This window comes from Chelmon rostratus, chromosome 5, assembly GCF_017976325.1.
Source record: "Chelmon rostratus isolate fCheRos1 chromosome 5, fCheRos1.pri, whole genome shotgun sequence".
NCBI lineage: Eukaryota > Metazoa > Chordata > Actinopteri > Chaetodontiformes > Chaetodontidae > Chelmon > Chelmon rostratus.
The window spans coordinates 16,895,713-16,908,993 of NC_055662.1; the positions used below are offsets into that span (position 1 = coordinate 16,895,713).

The window sequence follows — 13,281 nt, forward strand, 5'->3', positions numbered from 1 at the left end:
AATAATAACAAAAACACTCTGGATCCATGCGTCTGATTCGATTACGTTTCTTGAACCCAGCTCGCTTCCTTTTCCTTTAATTTCCGTGCGCTTGTGGCTTGTTCAGGTGTACAGGAGCATTTGCATGTGTTTTGAAGATGCAGGTTAAGTTTCCAAGTCACCTCCTAGAACCCCGTCTCTCTCTGCAGCGTTCGCTAACTGATCCCGCCTTTTGTAGCGACGCTTTGAAGTGTGTTTGCATTGTGACTGGCTGCCAGGTGCTTTCTTTTCCTCCCCTGTCTCTCTCGATTCTTCTCTTCTTCGCTCCCTCTCACCTTTGTTCCCGTCTGCGTTTGTTCCGAATCGCTCTCCTTGTATCTCACTGACGCCCCTTACCTTTTTCTCTTTCTCCCTATTTGTCTTCCAGGCCTTTTCTTCATTATTTTCAATTCCTCTATTCACTCTCTTCCTTCTTCTTCTTCTTTTTTTTTTTTTTTGCCTCTAAGCCGAAAACTCACCTAAATGGATGAGGTCATGGAGAGCTGTCAACACTATGATCATATGGCTGCTACCGTCTCTGCTCACAGCCGAGGATGCGCTTTCAACTCTGTGTTTTGTGATCTCAGGAGAAAATTGAGAGATTAATTTGCTGAAAATAAGGGCAGGCATACGGAAGGACAGGAGGTGAGATGAACCAATATTCGCTGTTTTGTATCAGGACTATAAATATAAGAATATAAAGCAACAAAACATTCGAGGTCTTAAACAAACACTGAGCTGATCTTCGGTTAAAGCCCCCTTCATCCTGCTCACAGATAGCTGGTGTGTCTGGTTGCGTGTGTGGTCACAGTTTGTCTGACTGGGGTGGCAAACCTTTTCAACACATGCTGAGACATCAGAGACATCAGCCGGCGAGAAGGTGTTGATCTGATCCCACACTCACAAAACCAACACAGACACACACACACACATACACTTTATCTGCTGGGGGATTTCCCTTTCAGCCCAGGAGGAACGTACTTAATGATTTTCAGACACAGATAAGATCTCACTTGTCTCACACACACCATACAGGTAAGATGTTTATGTAGAGCTCCCGTTCTGTGTGTTTGTGTTTGAATGCTCGCCTGTTTCTTTGGTTGGGGTTCTATTTGTTGATTTCAGCTCTTTATTTTGAAATTTGACATGTTTCTAGGGCTGAAAAGATGTACACAACCCATCACAGACATTCACAAAGACTTATTTGGTCAGGTCAGTGCACATCGGGTGGTTCACAGCCCCGATAAGAGTTCCACAAACGTCTTTTCATTTAATTAACCTTAACAACGAGCTGTCTTCAGTCAGTGAAAGGCTGTGAATTTAGGCAAAATACGTGCAGCTGATTGACAAAAAAATGCCACTTTAAATCAGGAGGTCCATTGAATGCCTCAGCTCCTCTATCATCGCTGTGGTTCTTACTTGACACACACTGCTGTTGTTGCCTGTGACAGCCTCCACTTCCTGAGCTCCCTTTTGTCCATTTCCTAATGAAACACTATACTTGCTGTGGCACAACCCTTCTCTGGAAGATATGTAATCCATATGTCAATAATAAGTGTTTGGTGAGTTGTCTTCTCTTACCCTCCGGCGGCGAGTTAAAGTGGCGATCCTGAACATCGATTTTAGTGACACCTGTAGTCATCAGTGGTAAAAGCTAATTTGGTTTAATACCACAGATCACGTAATTCTTGGGGCAGCAAAACATACTTTTGTCATATTCATAAAGAAGTCAGGCAATAATTGGCCTTTTTCCATGGCCTGAGTCTGAGTTACCTCGCTGAGAAGTTGAAGTTGCTTTGCAGCCTGTCGCCTGCAGCTCCTAATCTAGCAGCTCATTGCGGCTGCTCCTTCTTCTTCCATTACTCACTGCAATATTTCAAACTGATCTGCTGTCAAAAAATGCAGAAAATGACCGTTGTTCTGTCTATTTTTGATGAACGATAGTGGTCAGTGCAAAGCTCGCCGACAAACACGATGCATTCCCTATGACTACGTCATGATTAAAGTCAACCTGTGTTTTGCCAGTTAAATGCGTTTAATGTGAAGCTGCAGCAGAGAGTCTAGTTTGCATTAGCAGCAACTGAAAACAACATGTTTTCCAGCAATGTCAAGACAGACACCCACTTCATAACACTGCTAATATGTAAATATTGCAATGCTTTAATCAGTGGGCTCAATCCCCATAGCTTATTTGAATCTTTAGCATGCAGCTGCACTGATGCCGTCACTGCCCCGGACAGCAGAGCCTGTGTTGTCAAATACAACCAAAAACCGTCTTCCTCACTAAACTGTGGATTTACACAGAGAGTAAAAGTGGGAGCTGTTTCACACCTCTTGCTTAATTACACAGGTCAACATTTACTTAAACAACCAGCAGTGAAAAATCTGACAGTTTGGTGCCAAGTTGTTGGTTTGTTTGCACCTCTGTGTGAGTCGTCTGTGGCGACAGACAGAGAGATAGAGCCAGATTGTGAACTGCAATGAAAAATAGCCTGCAGGTATTTAGACAAACTAGCCTTTGCTAATGGTGGCTTTCACACATGTGGCTAGAACGACTCCTAGTAAGACGCTAAAACTCTCTCTGTCACCCCCAGCTTCAAGTAGAGCCGCCTCGGGCTACTGTTGTTTAAACAGGCTGATGGCTAACAGCATGTGTGTGTTGCAGATGAGGTGCATCTGCTTTTTAATGTCCCCCCTGTCTTCTAAACACTCCACACACACACACAGTCTCTCTGTCTAGATGGTTATAAATGGCTGGGTGTGTGGTGCCTGCAAGCTGTCATTAGGAAGCCATTAGGAGCATGCAGGGGAAGGACAAAACGAGACTGAACAGAACAGAGGAGGAAACATGCAACTGAGATCATCTTGGATCAGCCAACACTACATCCTCCTCCTCTTCCTCTTTTCCTCCTTCATCCTCTCACCCTCGAGCTGACCAGAGGGGCCTGGCTAATGGCTGCCACGCCTCCTTTCAACTGCCCCAGGCCCCCGGCGCTGCTGTCAGACAGAAAAATATACAGGGAGGTGGAGCCGTGGTTGACTGGAGGGGAGGGGAGTGGAGACAGATGAGGATAGAAATCTGGCAGAGCAAAGGGATGCTGATATTGGAAAGCGGAGAGAAAGAGGAAAGGAACGGAAGAGGAACAAGGGGGTTTGGGGGGAAAGGAAGAGGAAGTAAGAGTGGAAAATAAGACAGAAAAAGAGAGGCCTTTTGATTTCACAGCTGCCCCTTCTGTGACAAAAAGCAGGAGATGGGAGGACAAGAGAGAAAAAATCAATACTCCGACTTTCCTCTCCTCCTCTTCAATGTTCTCTTCATCTTTCCGCAACATACGAGAGAACCCCATCTGCAGCCATCTCTCCTTAATACTGGCTCTATCTAACTTCTAACATCTCTCTTCTTTTTGGCTGTGTTGTCATTCTGTTTGCCAGACAGTGTGAGATTAAGTCAAAGGACAATAAACAGGTACAGTGAATCAGAGTAAAATAGAAGAGAGGAAGAAAAGGGGGAGCGGGAGAGAGAGAGAGGAGTAAATAAAAGCTTGTGAATAGCTGCTTGAAGCGTGGACACAGGGTCTCCTAGCAACCGGGACCAGCTATGCATTTCTTCTCTCTTTGTTTGATTTCCTTTAAAAGACTGAAAGGAGAAAATACACTTTGATTAGGAGAAGGGTACTGTGGTTTCCTTCTCTATGGACCAGCAAAGGGACAACAGGGATTTAGTACTTCTTAGAGGACTGGGCTGCAGGGGAAATGTGATGAGGGAAGGAGCAGGAGAGGACTGGAAGTGGATAGAATCCAGAAAATTGACTAATAATGGGGAAAAAAAAGGTACAAAATGATGAAAAGGGTTGGCCCGAAACCAGGACGTTAGGACACACCCTGTTATGAGAGAGGAGCTGGATCTGTCTTGGGATGATGTGAGGGCTGAGGCAGAGCAAAAAAAATGTAGGCCAGACAGTAAAACCAGAGCAGACATTTCAGAACAGAGGGCGATGAGAGAAGAGCGGAGGTGGAAGGAGAGTGAGAAATGTCAGCTAATGATCTTTGTGCGATCCAATCGAGCTGGAAGCTCCCAACACGGTGTCAGGCCACTAGCAGCTGATAACAGCGATAAGGGGGAAAGAGGTGGAGGGGTCGGATTGGAGAGAAGTTGCAGGCGGAGTGGGAAAAGAGGTGGAAGTGAGAGCGGGTGAGGGCTGAGATGAAGGGGTCAAGAATTGGAAAGAGATAGAAATGGGAATAGATTCAGAAACGATGGAACGATACAAGGCCGGTGGCTCTTTTCAGCTTCCCTTATCTGTGTTTTGTGCTATATGCACCACACACAGGTCACATGCTGGACACACATGTATGTGGTAACCGTGAAAACCAGCCATTCTGCTGCCGTGGCGATGCGACGATCAGCCAAAGAAAGTTTCGTTTGCCTTCCCATCGATTTCCCATGTTGACAAAACCACCGTATGTCCAGCAAGGAAAGGAAAGGGAGGAGAAGCGGCTGTGCGTGCATGTGCATATGTCTGCAGTTTCGTTTCAGTTGCATGCCTTTGTATTTGCACAATGCGCAACGTGTACATACAGACGTGCAAGTCCTGGCTTTCGTTACAATAGCAATTTCTGTAATACAAACTGCGAGCGAGGGAACTCATCTGGGACACCACGAACTCAGAGATCAGAGGAAAACCATCTGTATATATGAGCAAGCTTATGTGTAATCACTTTGTGTGTTTAAGTATTCATCTCGTCTAGCATGAGGCAATAGTGTAGATAAGTGGAGGACTGTTTCCTGGAAGAACAATAGATAATAGGATCAGAAATATACAGTAAACAGCAGTTAATAAACACAGAAGACGGTTTTTGGAAGAATTACAGAGAGTCAGAAATTACATGGCAAATCCAGCACAGTATAAATAACACTTTATATCAATGACGCCCCGAGTTGTCGTTTGAAAACAGTATGTCATCTGTTGATGAAGATGGCAAAGTTGCAGTTGGCGTGGAGCAGAAGTAGACAGGAAGAGGAGGAAGGAGATCAAAGGAGGCGAGATTAGATCATATCTCAAAATTGACTTGGTGGTGCCACCCTTGACTTAAGATAATTAACATCCCTACCTGCAGACAGATGGAGAGAAAAAAAAGTGCCTCGGCAGATGGATTTGAGGAGGAGGAATGAAAGGCAGTCACCGGGTGTGTGTCCGTGAACGTGCACCTATACGTACAAACCTGTCTGTGAATTTGTTTGATTGAGAGCCACTTGTCAAAGAAGAGGAGATAATGGGTACAAATGCCAGCAGTGCAATCTGTTTGTCAGGTGCAGAAAAAGACAAGACACATCAGAAGGATATTTATTAGTGACAGTCGTGCAGAGTGCGGCCGCCATGGTTTATGAAAATATAGATACGTTGCTGAAACGTACATGCAGAGAAATTTTCAGTGGGACTTTACCCTCTCAAGATTTTCGCTCCTCCTTTGTGATTTAGAGCCAAGTCATTCAACCTAATAAAAAACCCAATTCCAAAAAGGTTTGGACGCTGTGTAAAACATAAATAAAATATAAAATAATAACATATGCTCAATTTAAAACAGTACAAAGACAATATATTCAATGTTTGACCTCATCAGCGTATTAGATTTTTCTAAATATCTGATTATTCTGAATTTGATGCCAGCGACACGTTTCAAACAAGTTGAGACAGGAGCAGCAAAAGACTGGGAAAGTTGTGGAACGCTCCAAAAACACCTGTTTGGATGATTCCACAGTTAAACAGGTTGATTGGTAACAGGTGATAGTATCATGATTGGGTATGAAAGGAGCATCCTGGAAAGGCTCAGTCGTTCACAAGCGAGGATGCAGCGAGGTTCACCACTTTGTGAACACATGATTGTATAAAGGATACAAACTTTTTGGGAATCAAGGTTGCATAAACTGCTTCCAGATCAGTTTATCCAAACATGTTTTGCTGTAGATTGACAAAGATGGATAACCTTACTTGGCTAGCTCTGCTACTAATCAAACACACACTGTATATTCAACACGCAGCCACACACACAGCCGTGGTCAGCCTTGTCACCAAGTGGATCATTCCCACGTATGTCAGAGAGACAATGTGCTGCTGTGCTGGTGTTTCAGAGGCTGGATAGCCCAAAGACACGAAGAAGAATGAAGATGAGAGCGGGGTGCATTCCTGCGTGAAAGCCAGCCAGCCTGCCAGCCCTTGTTCGTGTTTACCGTAAACACCCTCATGCCAATCACTCTACTCTCTTTCCCTCTCAGCGCTGTGACTCCGAGCCAGCATGTTGCCCTGGGCAAGTTTCAGACTTCTGCGTTGAGGCTTGCACACACACGCAGGAACATTTGTCACTGCACGCAGGCAGGTCTTGCTCGTGTGCGCTCACACACACACACACACACACGTAACCAATTCTTGTTCCTCCCACGCAAATTGTCCTATTTCTTGTGGTTGTGTCAGGATGAGATGTTTTTGAAGCCTGTGCAGGAACAATGAAGAACTTATGATCGGAAGATTCATGACCTGATGCATACATTCCGCAATCCTTGCCAGCAGTAAGCCACCTAATCAGTGGCCCAGAGGACATAACTGTCGGTCTACCTGTTCTGCCACGTAGCAGGGTATCAACCTGTCTTCCAGCTGGCTTACGAGCTCCATTGTGTGTATTTGGATATTTTCAAGGTGTTGGTGTGCTGTCTTGGAAGTGTGAGACGGCTTCCTGACAGGCAGACCAAGCATGCTGGAGGGCACGGCAAAGAAGGGATGCATTGTTTGACCAGGTGTGTATTCAGGTGTGTGTGTGTGTGTGAGGGAGAAAAAGACGGAACAAGACAGGAAGAGAGAGAGAGAGAAGACGGCGACAGTAAGATGGGAGTAGAAGGACGAGGCACGTGGCTCTTCAGGCATCGGGACGGTGGCTGAACCAGCATGATGATGAACCATGATGGATCAACACAGGGCCCAGTAGCCGCTTGGGGCTGCTCTCACTAGAGCTGAGTGAAGGGAGGGGAAACAGCCCCCGGCTGCGAGTCGACACTGAGCCAAGATGGAGAGAGGACACTTGGGGCATTTGTTTATTTATTTCCTCCCATATGCTGTATCCTCTGCAATGCTACAGTGAGTCAGCTCAATGAGGCATAAGGTGAATGCTCCATCAACTCTCTGAGGATGGGCGGGCGTTTCTGCCTCAAGAGCAGCTTGCTCCAACTTTCAGCGTAGAAAGTGGTCCTTTGGAAGGTTTCGGATTGGGAACAAAGCTTTTTTGGCATTTTACTCCAGGCCAGTGGACTCGTGTTGCTCTTTTTTAGCCGCTGTCCTGTTCTCTAACCGTGATGCAGGGATTCAATAAATGCAAAAACAGAAGCCACAATGTGCCACATTGACTTATCTGACACAGATTAAATGCAACAGGTAATTAATCTGGCAACAGACACGGACTAAAGCTACATTGTGGAATGCAACAGCAAACGTCTGTGTTTCTGTTAGGCTGCCGGTTTGTTCCTCATCCCCACGCGTTCACACATTAGTTATAATCTCTTATGTTAGGCTGTGTGTGGCCCTGAAAGAGAGAGAGAGAGAGATAGAGTCCTCTAATGCCCAAAACTTGAGAAGCTGTAACTATGCCATCTCATTAACAAATGCCCTTCTTTGTGTTTGTTTACACCATATGGAGAGTTTGGAGCCAGAAGGGTAAAAGAAGGTTTTGACTCATTTTACATCCCAAATACTTTTGACCTTCTCATTGAAATTTCATTTGAAATCTTACCTCTTATTTGTGCTAGTAGCTTCGCTGGTTCACATTAGTATGTGCAGCAAAGGCCAAAGGAAGGGGTGCAAAGGGAGGAAGGATTAGACACAAACATATACTCACGCCTGGAAGCTGCCCATGATGAGTATTTACCTAAACACCGGGCTCAAGGACAAGGGGCAGGCGCCTCCCAGTCCATCTGGGTGCAGATTTTTGTAGTTAAACAAATAAATGCAAAATATTTATCCACACAAATGTCATAAATTAGCCATGGCTTTTATCACTTTACAGGGTTGTACCGGTTTTTGCATGTTTTAGACAATTATGCAAATCGTGCATGGTTGGAAGCCAAAGCTTTTCAAATGCACACTACAAGTTTTTTTGACAGATTTCTTTTACTTAGAGGCTACACAACATCCAGATGGTCCAGTTGCAAGTTGGGAGTCTGTTTTTCAAAACGTTCCCTTGTAGATTTGCTCAGTTGGAAACTCACATCCAAGAGTTAAGATTCTGCTGCTAAACAGCAATCTTTCCTGTGCAAGAAACGACCAAATTCTCATTATCTTTTTCACATCATGTATGTTTTTCCTCCGGAATTGATTTTCTGACAGCAGAGCTCGTGCATGTAGTGCTTTTTTGGCAGCTGACTCTTGAATCTTGGATGTTGAAGTTTGCTTCAAGCAAGGAAACGCACCAAATCCATCCAATAGCCAACGTGCTTTGCTTATTGGATGACTCTTATGAGCTGTCATTTGATAATGGAAAAAAAAAAACTTGGATGCTTCTTGAAGATTTTTTAATTTCATCCTTCCCTCTAAAGGTTCCGACTATCCTTTTAGTGCTTTAAACACAGGGCTACAGTTTAGTATAATCCCTTAGGACTACACACATAATTTCGAATCCACTCAGGATTAACAATTTAACGATCTTGCACTATAATATCCACACCGCCTTCATTCCATCCAGCATTCCCCTCTGAATTTAAGACAATAAAGCCCATCTTCTTTTCCTCAAAAAGATGTGTCATTCCCCTGAGAGATACTCTGTTCTAGCTATGGATTTAGGCAATCCCTGCTTGTAATGACAAAAACCTCACACACACTTTGCATCTCGGAGGCACGAGGACTCTCAGTTCCTGGAGCAGAAAGCTGCGAACGGCCTGCAGCCTCCTTAGAAACGATTCTGACGGGAGTTGTGGCAAGACAAAATGAATTCCCAATGCCTGAATCAAATTAGTCTGTGTCCAATCACAATCTGATATGGAAATACGCACAAATTTGAAGAGAAAGCCTCATGGAAATAACACATGGACAGTGAAGGGGAACATCTTGTCACTGCTACACAGCAGAAGCACGAGTACAGCTGTTTTGTGATGGGAAACAGTTCCAGGTTTAAATAGCGCTCTGCCCCTTTTATCTGTGCATGTACTGTATGTACTGTCTGTGTGTGTGTGTGTAAGCGTGCATCTTGACAGGAAGGCAGTACCCATGAGCATTTACATATGTGTATCTAATGAACAGTAATTTCATTTAGAAAGCAGTTACATGGGCGGTGCAATCAGGCATCCCATTTCAAAACTCTATCCCCCCAGGTCTCTCTCTCTCTCTCTCTCTCTCTCTCTCTCTCTCACACACACACACACACACACACACACAGCGACTCTGTGACTCTAAACGCACACAGAACAAAACATCTCCTGGCTGATATCTAGCTATCTAATTATTCCTTTTTTCATTAAATGGGTAAATCAGATTCTAATTAGCTAGGCTGTCATTCAGTGGCCGGGGAGCCAGAGATGGTGAACACCTATTGGACAGTATTACTCCGAGTGTGTGTGCAGGGATGTGGGCGTGTGTGTGTGTGATAGCATATGCTCTCCTCTCTGTCCCTAGGGCGAGGTAGAGGTCTCTGGTAATTACTTTTGTTGCACCAGGAAAGAATGTCGGTAGGGAGCAGGAAGGAAGCCAGCAAGAACCAATCAGGTGTTAGACCTCTGATTAAAGCTTCTCCAGATGTATCAATACACACAGTTTGGAAGGCAGACATGAGTGTACTTTGAATACACGCCGGGTAATTTAAGCACAATCTTTATTCAGAAAAACAATGCACATTTGCATTGCATCCGCAAGACAACATCCGAATTCAGATCACGTTTTAAGAATCGGTGCACGTTCACTGTGTGTGAAATGCTGAAATTTCTGAATGACTGTCTTCCCCAATTTGCTCTGCTTTGTTATACATGTTTCAGTCGTGGGTAAAGGAGGCATCAAAGGAAATAAAGCAGAGAAGGGGGTTGTGTAACATTAAGCATGGCTCCTCTGACTAATTGGCCCTCAAGAGACTCACAAGGAGGACACTTTCTTCTCATTCCCGTCCTGCAGCAGGACCACGGCTCTCACTCTGCATCCCACCCGGAGCGGGAAGGCGGTTTGCTCGGCTCCGGCCGTTGAGGGCGTGTGTTCGCGTGCGTGCGAGCACGTTTGCGCGGCTGCTTCGGGGAATGTATGCGTGACGGCGTTCCCCGTCTGATGGGATGTGGCACTGCTGTTTGTCCAAACCCCATTTGAATTAGTTGAACTGATGTAAAACACTTCAGAAATTACTATCTCTCCCAGATAAGATAAACATCAACTCATCAGGAATTCCAGCCCGGCACGACCGAACAAGCCTGCCAAAGTTTCCCATCACCGAACCTTGTGTAGAATGTCAATGTCCCTTACTACTGATTCTGATTCTAAGCCTAACCCAGGCCCCCTCGCTCTGGGGACCTACTAAAGATTTGTTTGGGAGGCTTTTGAATTTTGCAGGACCTTTGCATTTGGCTCCTTGTTTTGTGCCTGCCTGGTGTTCGAAGTTTTAATTGCAGTGGGTGCAGAAGGAGAGAGGACCTGCGCTGTTTCATTGTGCGCCTATGCGTGCATCCCATGTGTTCAAACGTGTGTGAGGCAGTGTTTGTAAGTGCTGGTGGGAATTTGGATTTGGTCTAATTGAGAACAAAAGCATTCCTGCATAATGTTCAGTTCTTAGCATCACCACTCAACACTCTCTCTCTCTTTCACACACACACACACGCACACACACACACAAACACTTTAGGCCGTGAATGGGGCAAGAGGTGGGAGAAAGTTTGCATGGGTTCACGGTCTGTCCTCAGTAGTTTTTTTTAGTAAAGCCATTTCTGATACAATGCAACATGCAACTCGCCACTTGCATCAATGCTCAAAGGCGTGCTGGATGCAGGATGCTCATTTCACAAGAAGGTTCACAAATACACATCATACCTTAAGAAACCACCACTTGCACTCCCTCACTTACCTGCTTCAGCTACCGACAGTGTGTGTGCACCTGTATTTGTACACAGAATCCTTCTTTGTCCCCGACAGCGACACCTACACCCTCACACCACTGTATATATACTGTGTGTTTGAACAGAGGACCCTGTATCTGTGCAGTACAGCGGTTGACCACAAGCCAGCATAATGTCTGCCTCTGATCCAAAGCCTCCAGGGAAGAGAAGAATTAACAAGAAATAGAGTGCTGCAGAAGACCGCAATGGTGATTTTGAAAAGTGCTCAAGGAATGAGTCATTATGTAAATAGTTACATTTAAAGATATTTGTTCACTTGTTTAAATTGCCTTTTTTGCTTCAAAGCAGAAGTATTTAGCATATTTAGTGATGATCCTTTCCTTTTTATACACTGATTGAGAGCCACCCAGATGAATCATTGTAAACAAGGGAAAAAGAAACTTCTGTCGGCAGTCCTTTCAGCTCAGTTCTCACACAGATGACATCACTGCTGAAGGGGTCTTATTTTATGCATGTAAAGGTTGCATGTGTGTGTGGTATGCATGAAATTGTAGCTCATGAGTCATTTTATGGAGGATTTTTGAGGATATGGCAAAAAAAAGGGGAAGAGATGACGTCGATGTAGCTGCGCCTTTTGTTTTCCATCTTCCTTTGTTCATTTTCTGTGTTTATTCTCTGAAAACTATCTTCTGACAGACAACAAGAAAATTCACTTTCTCTCTTCCCTCCCCTGTTTATTTCTCTGTCTCTCTCTCTCCTCCCATTCTCCCTCTGTTCTGTGTGGGTGTTCTGATAGTCAGGCCAGCTCAACCACATCTGGGCGCTGTTTGAAAGTACACTGTTATTTCGGCAATTAGGCTTAAAAACAAATAGAATACCTTCGGTTTACGCTTGCCAGTCTCCATATATAAATGCCAGTGCACACACGCGCAAACCCTGTGTCTCATCATGCAGGTCACTCTCACTCTCACACACACACGCACACACATAATGACAGTCACTGTTTATGTTTGTCATCCATTTTTCATGGCCAATTAGGTGAAATGGAGAGCACGTCTCGCTGAAACCTCAGCTACGGCAGGAAATCTCAGGCTTTGGAGGATGCACAGAGGCTTAGAGATGAGCCGGGAGTGTAGTAGATCAGGGTGCATGTGCAATTATCATGTATGCATGCTTTTGTGCATCCCTCAGGAACAGTCATTCACTTTTCACATCATGGAGATGTCTGTGTGTGTGTGTGTGTGTGTGTGTGTGTGTGTGTGTGTGTGTGTGTGTGTGTGTGTGTGTGTGTCATGCCACATAGACCTTTGCAGTGTACAGTAAAGTTTCATCAGTTTTGGGCTCACACATCAATCACAGCAGATTAGCTGACACCTCTCCTACCCACACTGCTCTGCTCCCAGCCTGCAGGCCCTGACTGATAGGTGGGTGCTAGAAAAACAACACACACTATCGCCTGATAGCAAACCGAAATACAAGGTCTCACTCTCTCTCTTGCGTGCGCACGCACGCACACACACACTCACACACACACACACACACACACACACACACACACACACACATTCGTCCTCCTCCCATGCTTATTTTCTTTCTCTCTGTCTTTGTTTGTCTCTCACTAACTCAATATTTTTTCTGCCCACTCAGTGGATCAGTCTATTTTCATGTATATTATTGCTCGTGGCTCGCATGTGTGTGTATGTGTGCAAAATGTCACTGATTGTCGTGTCTCTCGGTGGTGGCTCATCGCCCACTAGGCTCAGTATCAGGCTGATCAAATGCTCAGCACTCTGTCTGCCTGATCACACAGGCAGACGAGCGGATCCCCGATGATGGGAGCTCCAGATTACAGTCTGCTCTGGACCACCGCCCAATTCAGGCCTGAGGCTCTGCACAGCTGGGACCCGGCATGGATAGATGGACAGTTAAGAATGTAGGCGGTATCATTGGCTTGAAAAATAGTCCAATATTAATTAGCACTGTGATATGGACGTTTAGCCTCAGCATTAACTTGACCTGCTAAGAGAGATGTAGTCCCAGTTGTCATTGGTAGATGATTAGTCATCACTGGCCTGCACTATAGAACCATGCTGCATTGGTTTTGTTGTTGTTCTTTTTTAAACATGTAGGAGGGAAAAGTGAAAGTGCTGCAAATGATGAAAAAGAAACAGCGGTCATAAGAAATATTCAGTGATTTT

The 13,281-nt window shown here is 44.9% G+C and overlaps 1 protein-coding gene across 2 annotated transcripts in view; it reads left to right on the forward strand.

Moving 5' to 3' along the window:
- Nucleotides 1–13,281, forward strand: part of efna5b (ephrin-A5b) — a 93,125-nt gene that overhangs the window by 34,085 nt on the left and 45,759 nt on the right. The window lies entirely within an intron of this gene.